General features: G+C 39.4%; 1 pseudogene; it reads right to left on the reverse strand.

Annotated features, from left to right (window-relative positions):
- Positions 1-6,000: 6,000 nt before the first annotated feature.
- LOC140010609 (rust resistance kinase Lr10-like) lies at positions 6,001-6,977 on the reverse strand (annotated as a pseudogene).
- Positions 6,978-19,740: the final 12,763 nt, after the last annotated feature.

Raw genomic sequence — 19,740 nt, forward strand, 5'->3', positions numbered from 1 at the left:
GACAATGTCACCTTACCAAGGTATTGACGAATCAATGGCTAGTAATTGTTCCTCAGGAAATGATTCTCTTAACGATAGATCCTCTTGATTTGTGAGCAACTTCAAATGATCAGCCACCAAATTCTCAGCTCCCCTCTTATCCCTGATTTCTAGGTCGAACTCCTGCAGGAGCAAAATCCACCAGATCAACCTTGGTTTAGCATCCTTCTTCGCCAGCAAGTACCTCAAGGTTGCATGATCAGAGAAAACTATTACTTTTGCACCCAATAAATATGATCTAAATTTTTCTAGTGCAAAAACAACAGCTAGTAATTCTTTCTCCGTCGTGGAGTAATTAAGTTGGGCTCCACTTAAGGCTCTCGACGCGTAATAGATCGCGTGTGGTGCTCTTCCAATTCTTTGTCCCAACACGGCCCCCACGGCATAGTCACTCGCGTCGCACATGATTTCAAACAGAAGGCTCCAATCTGGGGGTTGAATGACAGGCGGCGATGTCAATGATTCTTTCAGTTTATCAAAAGCCACCTTGCATTCATTTGTGAAATCAAATGGCACGTCCTTCTGCAGTAACTTGAACAGGGGTGCTCCTATCTTTGAAAAGTCTTTGATAAATCTCCTGTAAAAGCCTGCATGGCCCAAAAACGAACGCACTTCCCGTACACATACGGGGTAAGGTAGAGCAGAAATAAGGTCTATTTTAGCTTTATCTACCTCTATTCCCTTAGCCGACACGACGTGCCCTAAGACAATGCCATGATCTACCATAAAGTGACATTTTTTCCAATTAAGTACCAAATTCGTCTCTATACATCTTTTCAGAATTAAGACCAAATTCCCAAGGCATTCATCAAAACTGTCCTCGTACACACTAAAATCATCCATGAATATCTCAATTATTTTTTCCACATATTCTGAGAAAATACTTACCATGCACCTTTGAAAAGTTGCTGGAGCATTGCAGAGACCGAAAGGCATCCTGCGATAAGCGAATGTACCGAACGGGCATGTGAATGTAGTCTTCTCCTGGTCTTCCGGTGCTATCGCGATCTGAAAGTAACCTGAAAAGCCATCCAGGAAACAATTGTAAACACGACCTGCCAATCGTTCTACCATCTGATCAATAAAAGGGAGGGGGAAGTGGTCCTTTTTAGTCACGGAGTTTAGCCTCCGGTAGTCGATGCACTGACACCAGCCAGTAGCTTTCCTGACCGGGACCATATCACCCTCCTGGTTCTTCTCCACGGTCACTCCCTCCTTCTTCGGGACCACTTGGACAGGACTCACCCACGAACTATCCGAAATAGCGAAAATGATCCCTACCTCCAGAAGCTTGAGTATCTCCTTTTTCACAACTTCAATCATCAGAGGGTTCAATCTTCGCTGTGCTTGCCTCACCGGCTTTGCATCATCCTCGAGTCTTATCCGGTGCATACACAAGGACGGGCTAATCCCTTTAATATCGGCTATGCTCCACCCAATTGCCTCCTTATGCTCCCTAAGAATTCGCACCAGTCTGTCCTCTTGACTTGGAGATAGGTGTGCAGAGATGATCACCGGAAGTGTCTCCCGGTCTCCTAGGAATGCGTACTTTAGATGCTTCGGGAGAGACTTTAGTTCTAACTCCGGTGCCTGCACAACTGAAGGGAGCAACTTTGTCTGAGCCTCTGGCACAAAAGGAGAAGTAAGCTCATACCTTGGGGATACGGGTGGAAGTGAGTGTAAGGCTTCAACAGCATGGAGCAAATCTTCCCTTAGGTCCACATCAAGAGTTACACCCAACTCCAGATGCTTGGTTAGAGCCACTTCCAATGCGTCTTTGCCATCTAATTCGAAAGTTTCCTGCACAAAAGACTCAATAACGCTCAAAGCAAAGACCGAGTTAGATTCTTCTGGATACTTCATCGCCTCAAAAATATTGAAATTCACAGTTTCACCATCAAATTTCATTGACAAAGTACCCTCATTCACATCTATCTTAGTCCTGGCAGTGCTAAGAAATGGTCTACCTAACAAAATAGGTGACGGGTTTAATGATTTTTCATCTCCCATGTCCAAGATATAAAAATCTGCAGGAAAAACCAATTCATTTACCTGAACCAAGACATCCTCAACTAACCCCTCTGGATATGCATTTGTGCGATCAGCTAGTTGGATTATGATGGCTGTTTCTTTAAGTGGCCCAAGATTTAGAGAAGCAAAAATGGTCTTTGGCATCACATTGATTGACGCCCCTAAATCTAACATTGCTTTCCTGATCGGTGTATTCCCTATCTTACAGGGGATCGTGAACATACTTGGATCTCCACACTTGGGTGGAAGCTTTCTTTGGAGCATTGCTGACACATTCTCTCCCACCGCTACTCTTTCGTCCCCTCTTAGTTTCCTCTTATGGGTGCATAGATCCTTGAGAAATTTAGCATATTTCGGTATCTGGTTGATTGCATCCAGTAAAGGGATGTTAATCTCCACTTTGCAGAACACATCTAAAAGCTCTTTTTTCTTCTCTACCTTTTTTGTCTTCTCCAGCCTGCAAGGAAAAGGAGGTAAAGTTAGATTTAATAGTGGGCGGAGAAGTGAAGGTTACCTTAGCATTCTTGCGAATACGCCCTTCCTCTTCAATTTCCTTCTCTATCTCCTCTTCACTTTTGCTTTTTGAACTTTCCACTTTGGGCCCTTCCAGTTCCTTGCCACTCCTCAGCGTCATAGCACTTACATTCCTGGGATTTACCTCGGGTTGCGATGGCAGTTTCCCATAAATGTGGGACTCCAAGAGGTTGATGGCAGTTGCCAGTTGGCTTATTCGAACATCTTGGTCCTTCTTGTCAGCTTTTGTGTCCTGCTGGAGCTGCACGGTATTCGCGGCCAAGGATCTGATCTCCTGTTGAAGCTGGGTAGTAGTCATGGCCAAGCTTTTGACTAGGTCCTCCAGGGAGCTTCCTGAATTGGAGGACGAGGGTTGAGATTTTGGTTGCCATGGCTGGTGGAATCCTGGTGGACGATTCGGAAATGAATTTTGTTGCCTGTTCCCATAACTGAGATTGGGATGGTCCCTCCAGCCCGGATTGTACGTATTGGAGTACGGGTCGTACTGCCTACGGGGCGCGGGCACGCCTCCGGCCATGTTTACCTGTTCCGTCCCGTCCTCTTGCAAAATGGGGCACGTGTCTGTGGAGTGATCCATGCTAGTACAGATTCCACACACCTTTGCTCGCGGCGTGTCTCTCATGGCTAATTGCCTAACAACAGACGTCAATTCTGACAGTTGCTGCTGTATGGATGAAGTCTCTACCTCGTTGACTCTACGGGGAGGATTGCTCTCACGGAAGCTAAATTGCTGGGAGTTCTCTGCCATGGCTTCGATGAGCTCCCACGCTTCCCTCGGTGTCTTATTTGCAAGTGCTCCCCCACTCGCAGCGTCAATAATACTCCTATCGGTTGATTGGGGCCCTTCATAGAAGTATTGGATTAACAGTTGTTCACTATTTTAATGCTGCGGGTATCTAGTGCACAACTTGTTAAACATTTCCCAGTATTCATACAAGGACTCACCAGGATATTGTTTAATGCCGCAGATCTCCTTCCTCAAACTCGCAGCCCGGGATGCAGGGAAGAATTTTTCCAAGAATTTCTTTTTTCAGCTGCGTCCATGTGGTAATACTACCTGCTGGTAGGTAGTACAGCCAATCTTTAGCTGCATTCTTGAGGGAGAACGGAAAGGCTCTTAGTCTAATTTGCTCTTCAGTGACCCCAGGAGGTTTCATACTAGAGCAAACCACCTCGAACTCCTTGACGTGCTTGTGAGGTTCTTCGCCAGAGAGACCATGGAAAGAAAGTAGGAGGTGAATCAACCCCGACTTCAATTCGAAAGTAGTATTCTCAGCCAGAGTGGGGAATGTGATGCATAAGAGCTGGTGAGTCAACTCCGGGGCAGCCAGCTCCCTTAATGTTTGGGTGTTGGCCATGCTTACTTCGACTTCTGCTGACTCGTTTGCAGCAAATAAGCGCCCTTCTTTTCGCCTCTTGGTCTCTTGCCTCCGCCTACGCGCTGCCTTCTCAACCTCAGGATCGTATACCAATTCACCTGTGCGAGAAGAACGGGACATAAACTAGCAAAAATACCAAAATGAATAGAATAAAATAAAAATAAAATAAGAACTGAATTTGAAAAGAAACAAATAATCCAAACGCCAGCTCCCCGGCAACGGCGCCAAAAATTGACAGGTGTCGAACCTGTGCAATAATAATTACTAAAAAGTCCTAATTACCACCACAATTAATTAATTATAGAACAAATCCAAGTACTGGAGCAGGAACCCTAGGTGTGCAATGGGTTACTTGATTCACCCTATTCCCGAAGAGTTTGCTTGATCCGATATACCAGATTTATCTATAAAAATATTGATTTTTACGTACAATGGCAAGTAGGATCGATTCCACAGGGAGCGGGTATGAAATTATTTCTTTCCAAATTAGTAGAACGAAATTGGGGGATTTTCAATGGAAGGCCAATAAATAAAAAAAAAATAAGAACAAAAATGAAGCGAACTAAATTCAGAACTAACTCACAAAGCACAATTCACTAAAAATAGCAATTAATAAAAGTTCTATCCAAAGGATCAACTGCTCAGGCACGGTCCAATTAAATGATCATCGATGCACAGATATTTCATCCATTCGTCACTAGATTGGTTATAGTTATCAATAAGCTCTGACAACCAGTTCTTCCTTACCTTTTCGACAGTCAAGGTACGACCATTGACTGCTTCCCTAACTAGATAACAACCCTAGGTACGACCGTAGGAATTTAATTACCCAATTGCATTAAAGTTAGAAGAACCCAACCCTAACCAATAAACACGCTAAGAGGGTTTATTTAAATCAGATCTTGCGTTTCCCCATCATAAAACCAATTATGGTGATTGCCACGAGGTGCTAACTAAATGAACAATTACGGATTCTATTTAATTAACGTGGCAGTAGGCTATTAAATTAAATCAAATACCCGGCCGTTGATATTCAATTAATAAAATACCCATGAACAATTAATTCAGGAAACGCATGAATAGCAATAAATTGGAAGAAATAATGAAGATTCGATTAGATCTCACAGATATTATGGACCGCGCCTTCGCGTCAATCTTTGGGTAGAGGAGAAAGTTAGCCGCTCCTCATCGTGTCAATTCCGCGTGATTTAATTAAGTTCATTCAATTAATTTCCCAAGAATCAATTGCCCAGAAATTGGGGAGGATGAATTAATCGAAGAAACAATCAACGAAAAACCTGGCCCTGTCTTGTATTGGAGCCGCAATTACAAAGCAAAAGCCAACGGAGAATTTTCAAAGGCGAAAGGAGCGAATTCAAGAGTCAGAGTCGCATAAAAGCAAAAAATACAGAAAAGGAGAAAGTCTCCAATGTCTGACCCAAAGCCGCAGAAGAAAACAAAAGAAAAGCAAAAGCGTCTGACAAATCTTGCAAAAAGTAGAAAAAAGAAAACTAAGGCTAAAAGTAGTGTCCCCTTGAATCTTGCTTTTTCCTTTCTTTATAGCCGCCGCAGGAGCTCTCAGACGTCTGGCCCAATTCATTCCAACAAAAGCTAGCCTTTTAGAGTTTTTATCCCATGCTTCTCGCGGTTCACGTGGACCGCAGTCCGGCTTTCGGTAACGTCTACCTTCTAAGGCGTGGCCACGCTCTGAAATGAAAGGTCTTCTGGAAATTTGCCTCACGAGCTCATTTTTTATGCCGACCACCTACAATTCATGCAAATACCGAATATGAGTGAAATTCCAATTCTTAGCACCGTGAATAGCCAAAATTAGGACAAAATAACAGTGCAAAATACGCCAAATAACAGCTCTATCATATATCAAGGTGCTACCCTTCAATTTATTGATACCAAACTGACATTTCAGTTGCATATTTAAGAGTTTGAAAGACAAATCCACGAGACAAAAATTTCACTGAAAGCACGAGTTCTACCTAGTCATCCATCTGCTCTATTTCTAGAGCAACAGAGCTACATAGGGGTGCCGTTGACTCGTCAGAAGAACTACTATTGCTGTTCTTTGCATGGATAGGGGTGAATTTGGAGGGTAAAACAACGGCTTAGGAGGCAACTTTAGGCCACTAGAATCACCTTCAAGTATTTCTAAGACTTCTCTCATTGAAGGACGATCCTCAGGTGTCATCTGTATGCACCACAAAGCAATCAAAATCAATTTTCTTGTAAACATCTTTTCTTCTTCAGTTGCATGATCTCCGATTTCCATTTCCTCCACCTGATCGAATTTGTCATATATCCATGAAGGGAAGTATATTTGACTAGAATGCTCAGCATGAGCATCCACATTTCTCCTCCTTCTGCCATCTCCATTAGTAACTTTCCATAGCTGTAAACGTCTGTCTTATGCGAGACTCTTCCAATCTTTTTATAGAACAACTCCGGGGCCATGTAACCTAAAGTTCCTCTCACAGCAGTAAGAGTTGCAATACTCTTTTGCATCAGGTAAAGTTTTGCAAGTCCAAAGTCTGAAACTTTTGGAACAAAATTCTCATCAAGTAAGACGTTATGCGGTTTAATATCAAAATGCAGAATTTGCATATCACACCCCTGATGCAAGTACTCAATCCCACGAGCAACCCCCTTTGCAATCTCGCAAACTTGCTTCCAACTTAATGGAGAACCATTTTGACAATTTGAGAAAATTAACTTATCCAAAGAGCCATTTGGCATGTAATCATACACTAGAGCATGTTTTGAGGCAGTCACACAAAACCCCACTAACCGAACCACGTTCACATGGTGTATTCTTCCAATAGTTGCAACTTCATTGATGAACTCCTGCCCATTAGCTTTTGATTTGTTCAGCATCTTGACAGCAACTGCACCTCCACTGCGCAATTTGCCTTTGTAAACCAATCCATAGCCTCCTTCACCTAGTTTCTCCTAAAAAATTTTTGTCATTGTCTTAATTTCTTTGTATGAGTACCTGATGGGCATGAGGCTGTTGTTTGTTTGTAGGAAATCTTCTATTGTATCATACTGATAGGGTGTTAATTGTTAGTAATTTTATTATTAATTTCCCCTTTTATTCTTGCCAAATATTGTTTTAATTATTAATATTTACTTATATTTGGTATTGGAGTTTAATTTCAGGAACAAAGCAGAAAATTACCAAAAAGGAGGGACTTTTATGGGAATAGGGAGACTTCTAAGGGTTTCAATTCTTGGGCCCTTGAATTGGTGGGGGACCACAAGCTAGTGGAAAGCATCTAGTCATTTGGGCTCTTAAAAGAAAGCTACGGGAAAGAGACTTGGAACAAGAAGTACTTGGAGGGCTTTGTCCACATGTGTGGGGACCACCTAGATAGCCTTTAGTCATCTTCCTCTTGTTGCTTAAATAGGGATAACGTAGAGTAGCAGGGACATCTCTAGTTTTAGTTTAGTTTTAGTTTCTTTTCTTTCTTTCCTTAGACTGGCCTCTGACACACGCCAGGTGTTCGACAATATTCCCCAACGGGGAGATTTTCTCATGAGGCGTGGTTAAGCTTTTCTAGTCAAGGGGACAACTGACGATTTGGTTCGACAATTACTGTGAGATCGAATCTGTTTTAATTATTTTCTTCATTTATTGGTATTTATATGTTCCTTGATTTTAATTGCTATGGCCTTGTGTATGATTGATTAGTGCACAATGATTAATTATTCATATAGGCTATTTTTGCTAAATAGGGGTAATTGAATCCGTAATTGTTCGTTATCTCTACCTCAGTAGCAACTGGCGTAATTGGGTTTATGTCAGGGGAGCATATGATCTAATTTAAACAAACCCTCGTAGCGTGTTTGTTGGTTAGGATTGGGCCTTTCTAATTATTAATGCAATCTAGAAATTAAATCTTACGGTCGTACCTAGGGTTATTTTTGGGTTAGAGAAATAGCTAACGGTCGTACCTTAGCTATCGAGAAATTAAAGAAGGGTTGGTTGTTTATCGCGTGCATGACAACTATAACTAATCTACTGCTAAATGTTGGAATTATTTCTGCATCAATGATCAGTGCATGAACCATTTCTGATGTGTACCCTTGGCTAGAGTTTCCCCAATCATTTCTTTTAATTAATTATTTTCTGCAGTTAATTTATTTAGTTAGCATTTAATCCAAAACCCCCCATACTTTGGACTCTAGAAGAAACGAATTATCCCCGGTCCCTGTGGATTCGACCCTACTCACCGCTATATACAAAATCTGTATTTTTCTCGAGTAGGTATTTATTATTGCACAGGTTCGGCACCTGTCAATTTTTGGCGCCGTTGCCGGGGACTGGTGCCAGATTAATTTGTTTCTTTTTGAGTTTATTTTGTTTTCATTTTTTTAGTTTATTTTTCTCTTATTTTTTTTTATTTTTTTTTATTTTTTATTTTTTTTATGGCTGCTAACATTCCATATTTTGATGATAGACTGAACTTTGTTCCTGAATGGGGTTATGAGACTCATGTTTTTCCTAATGATCAATGGGCTGTTGCAAATTGTGGAACTTATTTTGACTCAGGTTATTCAACTGACACATGCCCCGTATTTCAAGATAATCTAAGTTTTCCACTTGATACTTTTGGAGATTTTCCACCCCAATATCAAACGCAGTATGACCCTTATTCAAACGGGTGTGATCAAGAATGGTGGGATAATTCCAATTTTGATTATACAACAGGGCCAATGAATTTTCAGCAGTATGAGTCTCAAGAATCATCATCTATGTCAGGTATGTCTCTGGAAGAAATAGTTGAATCAATAGCTATTAATACATATCAATTCCAACAGGAGACACAAAGGAGAAATGAGATGATGAAGGAGGCAATGAGTAATCTGGAAGATCAAATGTGTCTATTGACATCCAGAATAAATCGATGGGCTTCTCAAATGGAAGAATTGCCCTCGAAAACCGTTGTTGATCTAGAAGAAAACGAGAGTGCAATTTGCTTGACTAGTGATGAGGAGATGCAAGAGTGTCAAAATGAGAAATCTACAGATGCAGTTGAAAAAGAAGCCGAAAATGAAGAAATGGAACCCCAACCGCAACCCATTCAAGTGAATGAATCCAGTGAACAATCTCCAAATGCGGTGACATCTTCTCCACTCCTTAATCAATATTTTCCTGACTCCTATTCTTCAATTCCTGTTACTGAAATTGATTTTATTATACCAGAAAATTTGAAATTTCATGACAGGAATAAGTTAAGAGTGGCAATGGAAAAATATCTTGAACCGAAGAATGCATGTGATGGAGGAGTGAATGGAGAATGCAAATTATCGTTGACTTGTTTAGCACCATTTACTAGTCCATGGAAGCTCGTAGCTCGTGTGCTCAAAGATTACTCCATCTATGAGGGTTACCAGGATCATATTGAAGATGAAGCATTGAAACGAGCCACAAGATTTTATCCTCCATGAACAAGACATAACAATGTCTAGCCAAAGACATTAAAGAAAGGCGCTTTTTGGGAGGCAACCCAAATATTGATTTTATTATTTTTAGTTGTTCAATTCTTTCGTTCTATTGTTTCTCATTTGGATAGTAGTTGGTCTTGATATTTTTCTCCACTGTGATCAGGAAGTGAAATCTTGGCGTGCCCACGCGGTGTTTAGGTCTCCTGAGATCAGAGGACGAACACCAATCTTGGCGTGCCCACGCGGTGTTTGGGTCTCCTGAGGTCAGTGAATGTTTTGTAATCTTGGCATGCCCACGCGGTGTTTGACGACCCAAAACATGAAAAAAAAAAAAAGTTTCAAAATTTCACATTGAGAAAATTCAAAAATTCAAAAGGCATTTTTCTTTTTCTTCAAAAATTCAAATTTTGGAATTTCAAATTCAGGAAAAAATTTGAAAAAAAAAAACATTGAGAAAAAAAAAACCCAAAAAGAAAAAATTAAGATTCAAAAAAAAAAACTATTTTTTTTCTCTCTTTTTCTTTTTCTCTTTCCTTTTTCTTTTTTCTTTTCTTCTTTTTTCTTTCTTTCTTCCTTCACCACCGCAGCAGCTACCCCACGCGACTCTCCTCCGCCTACCCCAGCGCGCAGCCCAGGCCACGCGCTCCCTCCTCCCTGCAGCCCGTCGACGAAGCCCACCAGCCACCACCAGCAGGCCGCGGCTCCTTCCCCCTTGCGCGGCCACAGCTCGCGAACCACCTCTCCCACAGCGCGCGGCCTTCTCCCTTATCTCTTGGCCGCGCGTCATTGGCTCGCCCAAGGGCAGCCGCCGCCGCCGTTCCTCACAGTCAAGCAATCGCAGGCCAAAGCCCACAACCCCAGCCGGCGCCACCCGCAGCTCCTCGTGCGCGACAGCCGTGCGACGCCGCGCCTCCCTCAGCAACAGCTCCAAGCTCCAGCTCACTCGCAGACAGCCGCGCGATTCTCAGCCATTCACTTCGCGCGACCCCGAGCGCACAATTCCGCGTGCCGCCATCGAAGACCGCCGCGCCTCTCCCTCAGCCCGCCATTGCGCCCCACCACTGTCCCGCTGTCTACGGTTGGGCACAAGGGAGGTACTTTTAAAAGAAATTTTTAATTTAAATACGAGAATGTCAATTTCTAAAGTCTGGGGCTGTTTAGTGATTGTTTGAATTTCTTGGTGGATTTGGTTGGCCGTCTGATTAAATTCTTCCTTGTGTGATAACCAGTGGTACTGGTTGGGGTCTTTCGACCATAGTTGTTGCTTATATTTGGTCAGATGCCTGCTTGTTTGAAAGTTCACGTTCTTGTGATTGAGTTGTTACTCAAATTCTGATCTGCTGTTGCTAGAACTTTTGGTTGGTTTAGTTGTGCAATTGACTGTCCAATTGGAGACAGTTATTGAGATCTTAGGTGGGATGGTGTCCAATTGCTAAAATTTGTTGCTTTGTTTCGTCACTCGCACTGCTCCTAGTTTGTTCGAGTGAAATTGGTTGGATGTCCTTTGCCCGTGGAGTGTAACTGTTACATTGTTTGGGGCAGTTTTTTGGTATTGATTGAATTGTTGGGCGTAAATTGCTCAGGACTTTACATTGCTAATTTGGTGGGCCATTTATTGTGCATTACCCTTTTGAATTGGGAGATACCTGTGCTTATTGGGTTTTGACTACTTGAGATTTCTGTTGCATCTGGGGGATAAATTTGATGACTTTCGTGCCAGTTTATTTGTTTGGAAATTGTTGGGGGTAATTTGGGAGTTACGTGTCAATTGGGTCCCGTGTTACCCTCTGCCATTCAGGGGTACTGAGTGGTGTGTTTGGCGTTATCACATGTCTTGGGTTGGCCATTTGATTTCAATTTTCCTTATGCATGCACCAGTGGCACTGGTGAGGGTAGTTTACATAATATTTGTTACTCCTGTATTATTGGTTGCCTAATCGACTATTGGGCATTTGTGGTTGAGTTGTTTCTGTCCAACTTCTGAACTGTTGTTGCTGGAGTTGCCATTTTCTTGGGTCAATTGCTAATTTTAGCAGGTTGAAGTGGGTAATTGACTGTCCAATTGGAGACAGTTGTTACGATATTGGGTCCGATTGTGTCTAATTGCTGAAAGTTGTTGATTTATTAAGACACTAGCACAGTTCCTAGTTTGTTCGAGTTGCTATTCTGTTGCATTATTGGGAGCTGTGCTCTAGTATTGTGGCTACTTTTCTGCGTTTATTTGTTGAATTGGGGCATGAATGTGCAGTTTGCATTTGCTTGTTGAAGTCGGTTGCCTTTAATTGACTTGCTTGGGGTATTTGGAGCAGTTGTTGCACTTTGGACGACCTTAATTCTGAATTTGACTACATAGGGTCCATAAGTACTTATTGATTGCATTTGCTATAAGTGTTGGGGGTATTTGTATGACCTCTGGGTGGTTGAATTGTGCATTTTATTCGTTGGGTTGGCTTTTCAATTCTTATTGCTTTGAATTTCCTGTTTCCATTATTTGTTGGCCATTGTTGTCTCTTGTCAAGTGGAGTGATCTTTAGAACCAATGGTGAGGCCATGGTCATCTTCTAGGTCTGGACACCTAGAACCTCACATGGCGCAGAATTTGGCAGCATTTATGCACCATGCAGGTCTTGCTCCTCAGTTCTCGCCCGATCCGCCCCTATTTTGACGACTTCAGGGAAGTCCCGTTGCCCTTCGCCTTGCTATTACTATTTATTTATCACATTGAGGGCAATGTGTGATTTAGGTGTGGGGGGATCAGTTTGGGTGCTAGTATTTCCAATTTTCGATTTTTAGGTGTTTTTCCTTTGTTTTAAGTTTGATATGCATCTCTTTTTCGTTTATTTTCTTTTCTTTTTCTAGTGGTTAGTCTTCATATGAATACCAAGTTTTGATGTTGGATTGTTGCCTCTAATTCTGCTATTGCCAAGTTTTTATATAATAAAAGGGTATCAAGTTGGTGTGGTTGAGTTCAGGAATATCTCTTTGGTGAATATCAATGATTGCTTAACTTTTCCTATTTTTGGTTAACTTTTCTAGGCATAGGGAATGATTGTTGGCATTATTCGTGTGAATTGGTCCAATTATTAATTTTAGTTCTCCATGTCTGGAAATTTGAGGCTTGCTGCTGTTATTTTTGTGTTATTTTTAGATATCGTGCTATATGGATATAAATAAGAATTGACTGTACTCCGCTAGTAGTTACTACTGAGTAACCGGAAATCTTCACTTAAAGTGTCGATTCTCGCGTCAAAAGGTAGTAGTTATTATGAGTGCGTGGTCCCGTAGCAATTGGAGCTGAGTAACCGGGCTTCTCCATCTATCAAATGTTGGAGTTCGCGTCAAAAGGTTCTAAGGGTTATAAACTGAGTCTTTTGTTATTCAAAAAGAAAAAAAAAGGAAAAGAAACAAAAACAAAACGAAAAGGAAAAAAATAAAATAAAGATTGTGTTAGTATGTGAATAATTCAGCTTGCCGGTTTGTGATCTTAATGTCGAGATTTTGGTTAATAACTGGACCATTTACTGATAAATGTGAGCAACCATTCCTTTTCCTTAAATTAGTTTGCTTTAAATTGAAGGAGTTGGTAGTTTAGATGCTAACCGGGGTGATTTTTCTTGGATTTTGACCTGTGTCGCTTGATATATGATTTTCTTGGTGTTTTGGCAATACGGTAGTTGGAGTAACAGCCATGGTCAAATTTTGGTGTTCAATTGTTGTTCCCATGCTTGAGGGCAAGCATGATTTAGGTGTGGGGGGAATTGATAGGGTGTTAATTGTTAGTAATTTTATTATTAATTTCCCCTTTTATTCTTGCCAAATATTGTTTTAATTATTAATATTTACTTATATTTGGTATTGGAGTTTAATTTCAGGAACAAAGCAGAAAATTACCAAAAAGGAGGGACTTTTATGGGAATAGGGAGACTTCTAAGGGTTTCAATTCTTGGGCCCTTGAATTGGTGGGGGACCACAAGCTAGTGGAAAGCATCTAGTCATTTGGGCTCTTAAAAGAAAGCTACGGGAAAGAGACTTGGAACAAGAAGTACTTGGAGGGCTTTGTCCACATGTGTGGGGACCACCTAGATAGCCTTTAGTCATCTTCCTCTTGTTGCTTAAATAGGGATAACGTAGAGTAGCAGGGACATCTCTAGTTTTAGTTTAGTTTTAGTTTCTTTTCTTTCTTTCCTTAGACTGGCCTCTGACACACGCCAGGTGTTCGACAATATTCCCCAACGGGGAGATTTTCTCATGAGGCGTGGTTAAGCTTTTCTAGTCAAGGGGACAACTGACGATTTGGTTCGACAATTACTGTGAGATCGAATCTGTTTTAATTATTTTCTTCATTTATTGGTATTTATATGTTCCTTGATTTTAATTGCTATGGCCTTGTGTATGATTGATTAGTGCACAATGATTAATTATTCATATAGGCTATTTTTGCTAAATAGGGGTAATTGAATCCGTAATTGTTCGTTATCTCTACCTCAGTAGCAACTGGCGTAATTGGGTTTATGTCAGGGGAGCATATGATCTAATTTAAACAAACCCTCGTAGCGTGTTTGTTGGTTAGGATTGGGCCTTTCTAATTATTAATGCAATCTAGAAATTAAATCTTACGGTCGTACTTAGGGTTATTTTTGGGTTAGAGAAATAGCTAACGGTCGTACCTTAGCTATCGAGAAATTAAAGAAGGGTTGGTTGTTTATCGCGTGCATGACAACTATAACTAATCTACTGCTAAATGTTGGAATTATTTCTGCATCAATGATCAGTGCATGAACCATTTCTGATGTGTACCCTTGGCTAGAGTTTCCCCAATCATTTCTTTTAATTAATTATTTTCTGCAGTTAATTTATTTAGTTAGCATTTAATCCAAAACCCCCCATACTTTGGACTCTAGAAGAAACGAATTATCCCCGGTCCCTGTGGATTCGACCCTACTCACCGCTATATACAAAATCTGTATTTTTCTCGAGTAGGTATTTATTATTGCACAGGTTCGGCACCTGTCACATACCTCGATAAATGCCTCCGACGACACCAATACAGGAGGAAAGCAAACAAGAGGTTAATGCCAATGACTTTTATTGCTGCAATAAACACAACTGAAATAGAAGAAGAGAAAAACAATGATTGACTGACTGTTAGTGTATGTCCAATAGACAGAGTTTTCAACTATAAATCAGATGCCTTACCCGAAACTATGCCACCAATATCAAAGTAATCTGTTTATAATAGAAAAATTAAAGGATTATAATGGAAATATTGAAATAGAAAGAATCTAATTGATTAAAGAATAGTTTTTCTGTAAATCAAAGAAATCAGATTACTCACGTTCATATCCATATGGGCCGATAACATGTCGGTAGACGAATCTGTAGATATCTACCGATTTGAGAGCCACATCGCCTAAGTACAAAAGTCAACGTCAATGTCCAATTGGATGCTTGAAAATCAACTTTTATTAATTGCAGCTATTCCACACTCATGTGCGTACAAGTTTCAAATTACCACGACAATTAAAAAAAAAAGTTTCAAATTACTACGACAATAAATTCAAAGTATGCTTGTTTTGCATGGTTCAAAGTGAAAATTCAATAATTCATATGTTTGTTGGGATCATAACACAAATAAACTTTTTCAAAAAGTCAACCCACCCTCCTGTCTAAAATCCAACTATTCTAATTTGCTATATATTTTTGTTTGCTAAAAAAGATTTGCAGCAACAAATGAAGACAAAATAGCAGTTTCTGGTATTCTGATTCCCCAAAACAAAAAAAAAGTCACAGCAACAAATGAGGTAGATGCGGTTGTGTACTATTATTGTATTTCCTGTACATTTACTGTACAAATAGCATATTTTGCTGTACATTTACATTATCTTGTTATACACGTGAAAGAAGGCATAATATGTAATGCCATACGTTCGACTTAACAAGAAAATAAGATCTTAATAAAAGTGCCTTAATTCTTTTCAGTTAATAAAAGATCTCCTGCTGTTACATTAGGGAGACACCGCAGATCTACAGGAGCTGTCTTATAGACAGTGCACGACTCTTCAATATCAGATGCCACAACATTTTTGCCCACCACAACATAGCTGTAATAATTGGACGGAGCTTTCATTTTTGAAAAATGATTTGCAGTGATATTACAGGAAGCAGTGTCTACATAAAGAGGAGGATATTTCGATTTCACCAGATTTTTACAGCTCACAAAGACCAACAAATTAGTATCAGGAGCAATCTCCACTACTCAAGGATAGAACAGTGCGATTATTTTCACAAGAGATTTCAATAACATGAGGTTCAGGGCACAAATCTGGATCATCACCACTAAATTGAAACGGGCACTTTAAATTGATGTCGGTGCCTCCGCAAGTGGATGGGCTGGTGTTTTTGGAATTGAAGGTAGGATCACCATATCTCCGACAATATTCATCGAAAAAATCACCATATTTGATATCCAGCAGCCAGCAGTAAATCAAGATTAGAGACAACAAAACTACCAAAATGTGAAGTTGAAGCATACTTCTTAAACACCGACCGAGTGAATTAAAAAAAAAAAGATGCCGGAAACGGAGAAGGGGCTCTTTACTTGGCAAGGAGAATAGGACCTGAGGTCTCAAATAGGCATGTATGTAAGCCAAAATTAGTTTATTGAATATCATTTTCAGACCTAGGCCTTATTACCAATGAGTTACATGATATGACATAACTCCTCATTTTGAGTTGGATATAATTTAATTAATAAATATATGACAAAATCATTTTTCTGTACAAAATAATATGTAGTGCACGATTATGGGATCAATGGCTATTGATAGTTGATTGATTATTTTTCTTTGATTATATATTCTAAAATTAGGAATATTAACTTTTTTGATATTCTTCTTCTGCATCTAACTTCAGATTTTGTCAATAGTCAAAAAAATTAAAATATGAATCTATTAAAGACTATATTGCCCTAATTCTCATTATCCTTACCAATCGCTTTAACCAAATTTTGCAAAATTTCACAGCAAATGAAAACAAGCCTAAAGTCTAATCAGCCAGCTTTGATATCTCAATATCTAGTTCTAGTAATGTTGTACTTTCTTCCATTAGTTTTGGGAGTTGGGACGTTTTGTTTAATAAACCAGTAGAATTCCATGAACCATACCTTTTTCAGCACGAGGCTTCAATGGAGGAAACTGCTAACCAAATGCGTTAGAAGCTAAATTCTGAACTTCTCTCACAGTGCAAGTCTAATTTGACCTCCATTTTTTTTTTTTTTTCTGTTTTGTTTGTTTGTTCTGAGGGAGTTCACTCTTGACTTGGCTCTAAGTCTTTGTTCATTTTTATTTTCCTGCCTATTACAAGTCTAATTTGAACTCCTTTCTCTTGTTGTTGTTTTGTATGAAAAAGATATTTTTCTTATTAGCCTGTATTGATATGATGGTAACATGAAAATGAAGAGACATTAGTACATTTTCTTTCATTATTTGTTCATGAAAATACAAGAAAATATGTAGCATATTAAATTCAAGAAAATAAATTGATCCGCCAACCTAGATGTGGCCATTCACTGTCCATCTCAAAGTTCCAAACTAGATTTTTTTTTCGTTTTTTCTTCTCTAGGGGAGTCTAGTCTAGAATTTTGATGATTTCTTTTAAGCAGTCCAACATAGATTTATAAATGAAAACTTTAACCCCGAAAAGAGAAAAAGAAAAAAGAAGAAAATTACTCAGTTAGTGAGTCTACTAATACATAAGTTATATTGTAAATTCAGAGCCACATCATTATGGTGATGCATGATGAACAAAAAATATTTATAAGAAATGATCTTTATTTTAATGAAAAACACAAACAATATTATGATAACTAGTGTATTCGATAAAAGAATAAAAAGATATCTGATGAGAAGCTAATTAGTTCACTTGAAAAATATCAAGATCAGGTTTAGAAAAGTGGTTCACTCTTTCTTTTCCCCTTCATAATTTTTGAGGCCCAATTACAAACTTATGACCTTTGAATCATACCGGTTCTTATTGTAATTAAGACGTCAGCTATTGAACGCCTAGGAACCTTTTGCTTTTGCAGGTGGATGGATGATCATGGATGCCAGTTTAACGTACGTCGTCGGAGAAATTTTCTCGGCATAACGGAAATGGTCGTCCTGTTATTGGATGGATTTATGATTTTTATTGCACACAGGGAAAAAATGTAGGAGTACCTGTTATTTTCTTAAGGAGTAGTTAACTTTAATTAAAAATCACAGATAAAATAAGAATTGTCTCGTAATCGTCCGGAAGTGTTTAATTTTTGTGTTGTTATCAGTGACACAAGCGAGAGTAGGGTCCTTAATACGCGGGCCACTTTGGGGTGCTGCTCCCACCAATTTTGACTATGAAGCATTCAGCATAATTACTAATTTACTAAATCAATAAAATGCTAGAATGACATGAGCAGAGATCCACCTCGCTGATGGAAATACTGTTTTTTCATTCGTGATTTTTTTATTGCAAATATTCAAAATTGTTCACACCATTCTAGATTCGCGATTATTTACAGATATTCAAAAATTACTATTCCTTGCAAATACTCAGTTTATTTATCATTGCGTGGCTTTCAAACATTAATGTCCCATGAAAATTAGACCTATTGCCCGCAAGAGTTGTATTGTTGACAATTTACACGAATTAGTCACAAGCAATGGACTGCAGATCCATTTTTTTTTTTTTTTTGGTCAAAGTCTCTTGCTGAAAATAAAATTAAAAAAAGAATTGTAGAAATATACTCACCTCATGGAAATATCAAAGGTCCCTCGCACATAAAAAAGTCCAATTAAATGCCAAATCGGGTCACTTGGGAGTTGGGGCCACTTATTGGAGGAACGTTTTTCGCCGTTGTTGACTATTTCTTCCTTTGCTTCTTCCTGAACCCTTCCTCGTCGACAGGGGACACGACAGTGGTGATTGTCCCCCCTAACTTTTAAGAAATCATATTTGTTACCTACAACATTTTATAGAATTTTGCTTTAATTTCTAATTTTTCCCCCTTCAAATTTTTTTTTTAAATTCTAGTGGTGATTTATGTATGTATAACTAAATATGCCCCCCCCCCCCCCCTCCCCTTTCTCCTGCGAAATCCTGACTCTGCCACTCCTCATCATCAACATTTTCTTTGGCTTCACAAAGAACTACTCATCATTTTCTTGAAACCAAAGGCTGTAATAACAAGGTCCAACAATAAGGATGCGTAGTTAAAATCAGTTTTGGTGTGGACGAATTCTGGGGATACAACTATGGAGATTGAGAAGACAATGACCACAACTACTACTTGAAAAGGAATTCTCACACTATATAAATTATCACAAAAAGGAGCTCCATTGAAAGCTTTTGGACGAATTGCTCAAATTTCAAAAATATTAGAATTAATTTTTATTAATATTGGAAGCTACTAGCCATGATATATCACAATTTAAGTTGTTAGCTTAGCATGACAACAATCCTTTCTTCATCAGCGAATCCAATTAGCCAAGTCAATTACTACTACTTGAAAATATTTTTGTTCCAGATTATTTATGACACCTTCCGAGTTGTTGAAACATTAATTGGTGTGTGTGCGTGTGTGTATCAAGGAAAAACAAAAGGAGGGAGTGAGAGTTAGGAATAGTTCTTCAGTTCCAATTGTGGTTGTGCGAGCGCTATTGGAGGCAAAAATATACATTCACAGTGAGGCCTTCAGAGCATTATCTTAGCTTTTATTCTGATGTTGGAGTTTGGAAAGAGTATCAGCCATTGATTAGTTTAACTTTCGTCCGTTTTTGCGCTTGCTTCCCAGAATCGTAGTTTAGCCATTGCAGTTTTAGCCATTACGCATGAGTCCCTTGTTTGTTTGTAGAAACTCTTCTACTGCATCTACAAATGCCTTCAGTTACATCTAAATATTAGAAAAGCAAATAAAAGTACACCACCAATAGCGCTTCTTGCTGTAATGATTGCTTCAAAGAGTCAGATCGATACAACCCCCCATATGAGTTCAAAGCCATTTGCCAGCGAATTATGGATTTCTTGAAATGAGATGTCCGCCGTTATGCTGGGGAGACACAGCAGCTCTAAGGGAACTATTTTAAGAATGGTGCAGGAATCATCAATATCTGATGCCACTGGATTTTTACCAACAATAATAGCATAGCTGTGACTAAATCCCACTTGAGAAGATAAGTACAGGTTTTGAGTGATATCACAGGACGCGGTCTGAACATAGACAGGAGATTTGGAATTCACAGGACTTTTACAGCTCAAAAAGATC

The sequence above is a fragment of the Coffea arabica genome, chromosome 7c, assembly GCF_036785885.1.
Source record: "Coffea arabica cultivar ET-39 chromosome 7c, Coffea Arabica ET-39 HiFi, whole genome shotgun sequence".
Taxonomy (NCBI): domain Eukaryota; kingdom Viridiplantae; phylum Streptophyta; class Magnoliopsida; order Gentianales; family Rubiaceae; genus Coffea; species Coffea arabica.